This window comes from Berghia stephanieae, chromosome 2, assembly GCF_034508935.2.
Source record: "Berghia stephanieae isolate SIO BIC M18660-M18661 chromosome 2, UCSD_Bste_1.3, whole genome shotgun sequence".
Lineage (NCBI taxonomy): Eukaryota > Metazoa > Mollusca > Gastropoda > Nudibranchia > Aeolidiidae > Berghia > Berghia stephanieae.
In genome coordinates this window covers 15,351,479-15,360,492 of record NC_088361.1, presented here as the reverse complement: position 1 = coordinate 15,360,492, position 9,014 = coordinate 15,351,479, and the positions used below count along the sequence as shown (strand labels likewise).

At 38.4% G+C, this 9,014-nt stretch overlaps 1 protein-coding gene across 2 annotated transcripts in view; it reads right to left on the bottom strand.

Moving 5' to 3' along the window:
• LOC144964381 (complexin-like) overlaps positions 1 to 8,436 on the bottom strand; it is a 225,067-nt gene extending 216,631 nt beyond the window's left edge. For both annotated transcript variants that reach the window (XM_078898562.1, XM_078898565.1), the window contains exon 1: positions 8,346 to 8,436. The gene's annotated coding sequence lies outside the window, so the exon portion shown is untranslated. The remainder of the gene's footprint in view (positions 1 to 8,345) is intronic.
• Between the last annotated feature and the right edge of the window lie 578 nt (positions 8,437 to 9,014).

The following is a 9,014-nucleotide window of genomic DNA, read 5'->3' as shown; positions in this document are numbered from 1 at the left end:
AGCGGAAGTGGAGAAAATGGAGTGAGAGGAAGTGGGCGAATGAAGTGTGTGTGTGTGACAGCCAAGGGAAATAAAGCTGGGATTGGAGAAAAAAAAAAAAGGGGGGGGGGAGGTATATCTTTGGCCAATCTGTTATCCACTAGACCCCGTCACATACACAGTATATCTGTGGCCTATGTTAACGTCATGTATGGTGAGCGAGCGAATGATGAATGGTAAGGTCAATAATCATTTGAAGACGCGGGTCCAATATCAACCTCCCCTATTGACTTCGATACGTTGGAGTCTGTAGGTTTCAGAGCCTATGCCAAAAATAAAACAGAATGAAAGTAAGAAGGTCAACGAAATATCGACTCACGGACTCACAGGACAAAATTACCGTTCCGGAGAAGAAGAAGAAAAAACAAACGAAAAGGAAAAAAGGATACCATCAAGTTCCATCCATATATTTGTTATCGCCCCCCCCCCCCCCCCCCCCCCCCCAACCTCCCTCCCCACTCCCACCCCCATTCAAATCGTTCTGAATTGCACTAAACTAAAGCGGGTGTTTTATTGCTCCCGGAAATCAAAAATCTCAAACGATAATTGCCGATCGTAACTTGCCAAAGTGGGTTTGGACGAATTCTCAATCGGTCGAGGGGCTGGGACATCGACTCCTCGAAACTGGGGGACAAGTTGCATGCCGGGATTTTCCACCAGCAAGAGGAGACATTGAGTGGCAGCAGCCAATCGGCTTCCGTTGAGAATCTGCTCAACAGCACGCTCACTACAACAGTGGGGAATGTCCACCTTTGGCCAATCTGTTATCCACCAGACCCCGTCACACACACACACACACAATATATATCTGTGGCCTATGTTAACTACAGATCACGTCGTGTATGGTGAGCGAGCGAATGATGAATGGTAAGGTCAAAAATCTATTGAAGACGCGGGGGTCCAATATCAACCGCCCCTGTTGACTTCAATACGTTGGAGTCTATATTATAGCCAAAAATAAATCAGAATGAAAGTAAGAAAGTCAACGAAATATCGACTCACACACAGACTCACAGCACAAAACTACCGTTCCCGCCGGAGAAGAAGAAAAAAAAAGGAAAAGGAAAAAAGGATACCATCAATTTCCATCCATATATATATCATCTCCTCCTTGAAACTGGGGGACAAGTTGCATGCCGGGATTTTCCACCAGCAAGAGGAGACATTGAGTGGCAGCAGCCAATCGGATTCCGTTGAGAGAGAATCTGCTCAACAGCAGTACGCTCACTACATCAGTGGGGAATTCCCACCTGTCCAACATTGTGGTACGAGCCCGAAACCGCAGAGCATCTAGTTGAACGGTGTGTTGTGAGGATATGTGGTCTAGTGGTATGTATGACAGTCGCTTTCGGATCGGAAAGTCATGGGTTCGAACCTCGCTCGGCGCATAGTTGAATCCTTGGGAAAGGCTCACATTCTCTCATCGTACTCAGGTGTAAAATGAGTGCCTGGCCGTCAAAAGCGTTGTCTTTGTCGGAAAAATCGTAATATCGCCTAACAGGCGTCATGTCCCGTTCTACATGTTACGTGTTGCTGTTGGTCAGGGACCCCTTGTAAATAGCTCGCTTTGAGCACGTTTAGAGGATATTGCTCTATATAAAAGCTCATGTTTTAATTTTAAAAAATTTGTGACGAAGTTTCCGGGTGGGTTTGCGACGGTGCAAGGGTGCGGTATGGAATTTACTGATTGGGTCGATCGTTATAACATAGTAGTGCGAGCACCATTTGAAGCTGCTGCCAAACCAATTACTAAGAAGAAGAAGAAGAAGAAGAAGAAGAAGAAGAAGAAGAAGAAGAAGAAGAAGAAGAAGAAGAAGAAGAAGAAGAAGAAGAAGAAGAAGAAGAAGAAGAAGAAGAAGAAGAAGAAGAAGAAGAAGAAGAAGAAGAAGAAGAAGAAGAGGAGGATGAGGAGGAGGAGGAGGAGGAAGAAGAAGAAGAAGAAGAAGAAGAAGAAGAAGAAGAAGAAGAAGAAGAAGAAGAAGAAGAAGAAGAAGAAGAAGAAGAAGAAGAAGAAGAAGAAGAAGAAGAAGAAGAAGAAGAAGAAGAAGAAGAAGAAGAGAGGAGGAGGAGGAGGAGGAGGAGGAGGAGGAGGAGGAGGAGGAGGAGGAGGAGGAAAAAGAAGAAGAAAAAGAAGAAGAAGAAGAAGAAGAAGAAGAAGAAGAAGAAGAAGAAGAAGAAGAAGAAGAAGAAGAAGAAGAAGAAGAAGAAGAAGAAGAAGAAGAAGAAGAAGAAGAAGAAGAAGAAGAAGAAGAAGAAGAAGAAAAGAAGAAGAAGAAGAAGAAGAAGAAGAAGAGAAGAAGAAGAAGAAGAAGAAGAAGAAGAAGAAGAATACATGGCATTTATTTTTATATCGCACATTTCCATCACTGAGTGATGGCCAATGCACGTTACAAATAAATATACAAAATTTACATAACATATAAAACGTATACCACGATGATATCAATAGCAGCATTATATCGATGTAAATATCGTATCAATATCATGAAAATGTAACAGTAAAGGGGGTGGGTATGGATGGGTGGGGGGGGGGGGGGCGGCAGGTCTAGAATCAACCAAAAAGACCCATTGCCCCATGGGAGTTAATTACTATGGATGAAATCAATTAAGTCTGTTTAAAGTTAATTAATGGTACGGCCATGCCGCACTCTCGTGACCTTTAATGACCCAGCCTTGGTCTTGACCTTGACCTTGGCGTGGACATAGTCGATGTCCAATTTGACCAAACATTCACAATTAAATATTTTTCGTGCCTTTTGAGAAAGGGCGATTGAGATTCTTAATGATTTCCACGTCTAGAAAAAATAAAACCAAAAAAAAAAAAAAAACCAAAAAAACATAATGTTATAGAAGTAACGAAACTGACGTCACTCTGTTCTTTGTTATTGTTTTTAGCTTAGCCACACATTTTTATGAGTAGTTCTCACTAAATTCTATCAATCAGACTATAATCGTTTAAGTTTACACATAGTTGTGTGTGTGTGTGTGTTTGTGTGTGTGTGTGTGTTGGTACGTTATATCAGGATGGCGGATGTTGCGAGTAATTTTACTGAGCGCAATGAATTTCTGAAAATGATTAAGCAAATAAAATAATAAAGGAAGTACAATGACATAGAAGACACTGGACCCATAAGTGGGTTCGGGTGCCAGACCTGCATATATGCATACGTCGACTTAAATGCATTACGTCGTAACATTCAAAGCACATAGCTATTCATAAAAATGTTAAAAATATAAAAATAAAATTTCCCTTTATTCATCCCATCGGGGAATTTGTCTCTAGGGTCTATTCCAAGGGAAGACTGGAATAACCCAGGCGTCAGCCGCAGTGCAACACCGCAAATTGAGCTAGGACGAGGTGACTTGCTCAAGGCAAACAAAGCGCAGCGGCAGATGATCGAACTTGGTACCTTTCGGGTACGAAGCAAAGACCGAAGCAAAGACCGTACCGCTGAGCCGCGCTGACCCCTATATGACGACTGAGAGCAGATTGTGAGTTCTTAAATCATTCTGGAAAAAAGGGTCTTTATGAAAGTTTGTTTTGGGGACTTTCTACCATAGTACAACAACGGAACCAATAATTTGGTTTATCAGTCTTAAAAACTGCATGCAGATCATGGCAAGATACTTACAAGGGGAGTAACTACGTTATTTAGAGTCGATGTTTCACATTTTATGGATTATTTCCCTTGACAATGATAAAATTTCGAAATCGTGACACGAAGTCGTCTCAGCTGTTCGCCAACAAACATTGAACATTATAAAGAATTTAAATTCCTTTTTTTTTTTTTAATGGTAAAAGGAATCAGAGGACCGTGAAAACACCACGTCGTCTATGTGGTCTAGTGGTATGACACTCGTTGTCGGATCGGAAGGTCCTGGGTTCGAGCCTCGCTCGGCGCATAGTTGAGTCCTTGGAAAAGGCTTTTTACTCATATTATCTCACCGTACTCAGGTGTAAAATGAGTACCTGGCCGCTAACAGCGGTGTCTCTGTCCGAAAAAATAAGATAAATAAACAAATGAATGATAAGTATTAATTAATCCCAGTGGAGGAAGAGGTGAGGGGTGGAGAAGAAATGTATGTTGGATTTCAAATCAATATTGCTACGCTTTCTAAAATCATCTAACTGATAGAAACAACTCATATTGAAAGTTTATCTTGGATTCCTTCCCTTTGATTTAAAAAATTTCCATAAGTGCCCTTCACATTGGTCATATACTGATATTTGATATCTTAAAAACCGTAATATATTTTTTCAAATATATTTTTAAAATCTTAAATGGGATTTATTTGAAAAGTAACATATACATTTGCATATTTTATATAAAAAACACATGATAAAATGGAAATTTTAAAACAGTCATTTAAAAATGAGTTCAGTTGTGTATATTTCAAGCACTGACTTTTAATTCTATTTTGGAGAAGCTTGCTTACATTGTTCTAATGAGAACAGAGTCAAGTTTCGAATAACTTAATAACACCATTGACCATTGGGCATTGAACATCCAACCCTGTGAGGTGATCATGTTACAGCGACGTGTACATATTTGCAGGTCTGACATCCGAACTCACTTTTGGGGCTAGTTGTAATGGACAGTATTTTGGGTCATTTTATGAGATTTCCATAACAACAACAATGAACCCAAAAGGAATTAATTGGGTTATCAGACCTGAAAAAAAAAATGCACGTTGGACAACAGTTAATGTGTAATGCTGTCATTTCAATAAGTTCTGAAGAGCCAATTGTCACTAGTGTTTTGTTTTTAAAAAATACCTTTTAGAGTATTTGCATAGAATTATGCATAATATGTTTTAAATTGCCTCAGATCACATTTATTAAGCTTTTACTAGGTTCTTGGCGCAGCATAGCACAGTGGTACGGTCTTTGCTTCGTACCCGAAAGATACCGAGTTCGAACATCCACCGCTGTACTGTGTAGCCTTCAGCAAGTCACCTCGGCCTAACTGTACTCATGCCTAGATTATTTGAGTCTTCTCTTGGAATAGACCCAAGAGACAAATTTCCCATATGGGATAAATAAAGAAATTTTTTTAAATATTTTATTTTACTTGTTATATAGAAGTTTTAAATTGAAAACAAAATTAAATCGACATACAATTAAAAACTGTATTGCACGGCTAGGTGGTCTTGTGGTATGATACTCGCTTTTGGATTAGAAGGTCCTGGGTTCGACTCTTATAGACGCCTGCATTTGATTTAAAATAGCCCTCGACCTTTGATTTGTGAATTGACAAAAGGATTTGCAACACAGAAAAAAAAAATAAAGCTTTTATATAGCGCAATATCCACTAAATGTGCTCAAAGCGCTTTACAAGGGGTCCCTGGTCAACAGCAACATGTAACAAGTAGGACGGGACGATGGTGCCTGTTAAGCGACATTACATTTTTTCGGGCAAAGACAAAGCTGTTAACGGCCAGGTAGGCATTATACACCTGCTCAAAGCGCTTTACAAGGAGTCCCTGCAACACTTAACATGTAGGATGGGGCATGACGCCATTTATGCGATATCTCATTTTTTTTACGGACAGAGACAATGCTGTTAAAGGTCAAGTACTCATTTTACACCTGAGTACAGTGAGAGAATATGAGTAAAAAGCCTTTTTCCAACTACTCAACCATGCGCCGAGCGAGGCTCGAACCCAGGATCTTCCGATCCGAACGCAAGTGTCATACCACTAGACCACATAGCCGCATGATTATGTAATACAGATGTGTTATTTACCACAACTCATTGTACCGCCTTGTCATTTAGCCTATGGGTAATATTATGAGGCCGAAATGCAATTATCTTCAAACAGAAAAAATTGGTTTCAAAGATCCAGTAGTTTAAGATTCTATTCAAACAATGCGATTTAAATGTCGTAATGAATCCACCCCCCAAATTTATCATTTTAGATACATATATTTCAATTTCAATATAGAGTTCTTCCTCTTTTTGAAAAAAAAAAATATTAAAATGTAATCCCATGAACATACAGTTTAGTTGAAATAGAATTAATGAGTAGTTTTTCCAGCACACACTTAGTCAATTTGTCCATTTTTTAAGATGTTCCCTCCATGAGCTAAATTTAAATGAAAACTATATTTCAAGTGTCTCAAAAACTTATTTTTCAATTGATATCAAATTGCGGATTAATCACAATAAAATAATAGCCTAAAGGGAATTAATCCTCAATACAGTACAACTCGCATACATTGGCCTCAAATGCAACTCAATCTCAGCTACAACTGGATTTTAGAATCCAGTTCTACAGCCTATATAACTATAACTCATATACATCATGTATAGCTATAATGCTGGTAATATTTCTTGGAGCACTACTACAATAGAGGTGTGAGTTGAAAGTTTAGTACCCAGTTGAGAAAAACAAACTACGTAAGAAGAAAAGAGGAAAGCACATATGGCACACATAATAACTGGAGATGGGGTGGGGGTGGGCTAATAGGACAGCAAATGATGCATTCAACTTATTTCATGTGAAATTACCTCTACAAAAATGTGTGTTATTTTTTAGTATCTTATATGAAATTTATATAGTTTGTGAAACTTTTTCATACATGAGCATCAACAAGTGTTTAAGCAGTGATGAGAGGTTTTACATCGAAACAATAGAGATAATAAGTTTTGGAAAACCACTCAGAAGGTTCAACACGATACCGTGGTCAATGCCTTGATATCAGCCCTACTTTGCGCTATGTGGTCTTGTGGTATAACACTCGCTTTTGGATCGGAAGGTCCTGGGTTCGAACATCGCTCGGTGCATAGTTGAGTCCTTGGAGAAGGCTATTTACTCACATTCTCTCACCGTACTCTGGTGTAAAATGAGTACCTGGCCATTAACAGCGTTGTTTCTGTCCAAAAAAATTGTAACATCGCCTAACAGGCGTCATGTCCCGTCCTAAATGTTAAATGCTGCTGTTGGCCAGGGACCCCTTGTAAAGCGCGTTGAGCACATTTAGTGGATATTGAACTATATAAAAGCTCATTTTTTTAAATCATTTTTTTTTAATGATTAACTCTCGGTTAAAGAACAGAAAGATTCATTCATATCTCATGCAGTGATTGACTGCTGGCATTATCATTAAACATCATCGCTAGCTGTGTGCTCACAGCACTGGACAATACATACAAAATAAGGCCAAGGGCCATACAACGATCCTAAACTGCAAGTGCAACCGATATGACAATAAATAAATGAAAATAAATAAACGTCACCCATGACGATAAAAGTAAAACAACTCAACCAGTACTAGTAAGTTACATTGTTCTTGACTTAAATTAGACTTATTCTTCATGTCAGTATTTATGACACTAAAACCAAGAGCCATTATTTGGTGTGATTTATCATTTACATTGCGTGCATATAGGTGTTTAAGATTTATATTTATAGCGCCCACAACCTGTATATATAGTAAAATGTGAAAAGCTGTACTTAATACAAATACTTTTTTATCCTTTCTCAAACTTTTCTCTGTGTTCTATTTGATATTCTCGCATTCAGTGTAAATATAATTGTGACTCCCCTTTTTTATTATCACAAGTACTTAGAATTGTTAAGGACCCTAAATTACTCTTAATGCTCCCTAGATTAAATAAAGTAAATGTTAGTGTTAGTGCTCGTAGCTCGAAGAAATAAATAACATTAAATATGAATTATTTGTTGAGCAGGTTTTGCCCCTGACAATAATGCTTAGTTGGATAACAAACCCATAGCCATAATACACATTGATCAATGGCACATGATGGAGGGGGACAGTGAGATACCAGATATCGATTTATTTATTTATTTATCCCATAATGAAATGATGACCTGTCTAAGGACCTTTCTCAGTCCGTTTGAAATCTCACCATAACGACGTTAAGACAAAATTGTTTTACAGTTTACAAAAACCTTCAGTTTGTAATTGTACATTATCAAGTCGCGATGCTCATTTCCCGTTGCTAAGGTTTAAACTTTAACTTTAAGTTCTCGACTGAGACTGCCTGGTTCAAAATGTGAACTGCTGATTGCCACTATATGTAACCGTTTACATTCGCATCAGAATGGATCTCCTATCAATACAGACACCCGATTCATAAACAAAATGAAAAAACAATCTTTGATTCAATGCTAAGCAACAGTTGGGGTGGTCATAGTCTTATGCCGACTTGAGCCCTGAGCCTAGCAGACAACAAAATTGATCTGGGTTCGGGTTTCTCAGATTCCCAACATTAAACCTTTGATATAATTTTTCACCATAGTACCATTAATTGTCATATAATATTAAAAGTGCACCTTACCTTGAAAATCAATTGCACAATGAATAGGTATGGCAAAAATCAATTGCAGTAATTTCAGAATGTTTCTGTTTTCATCATCATAAATAATCTCAGCTGTGTTTTGAAAGCTGGGCACAAACAAGATAGTCGATTATGTCTCGATTTATATCGATATGCAAAAAATGTGAATATCGACTATTAATCGGTTGATGAGAAATATGAGAATGATCATTTTACTTTCTCTTCTTCTTCTTTCAGCTAATCCCACATTTTGCAGGGTTGCCATAATGAATGCCGAATCTCCATGCATCTCTATTCATAACACCATCTTCTTCCAGGCCAAGTTCCTTCATATTGCCCTTTACCTTATCCCACCATCTAATCTTCGGGCGTCCTTTTTCCTCTTTCCCGCTAATTGTAAGTCCAATACTTTCCTTTCCACGTACTCCCTCTCTCGTCTCTTTACACGTCTGAACCATTTCAATCTATCTTCTCTCATCTTTATTGATACATTATTCACTTCAGTCAACCTTCGAATTCATTCATTTCTCACTTTATCTTTTCTTGTCCAGCCAAGTGACCATCTCAACATCCTCATTTCTGCCACCCTAACGTCTTTATCTTGTTTCTTTGTTGTAGCTGCTGGTCTTACAACAGTTGTATATATTTTCCCTTAAGCTTTGTGGAAAT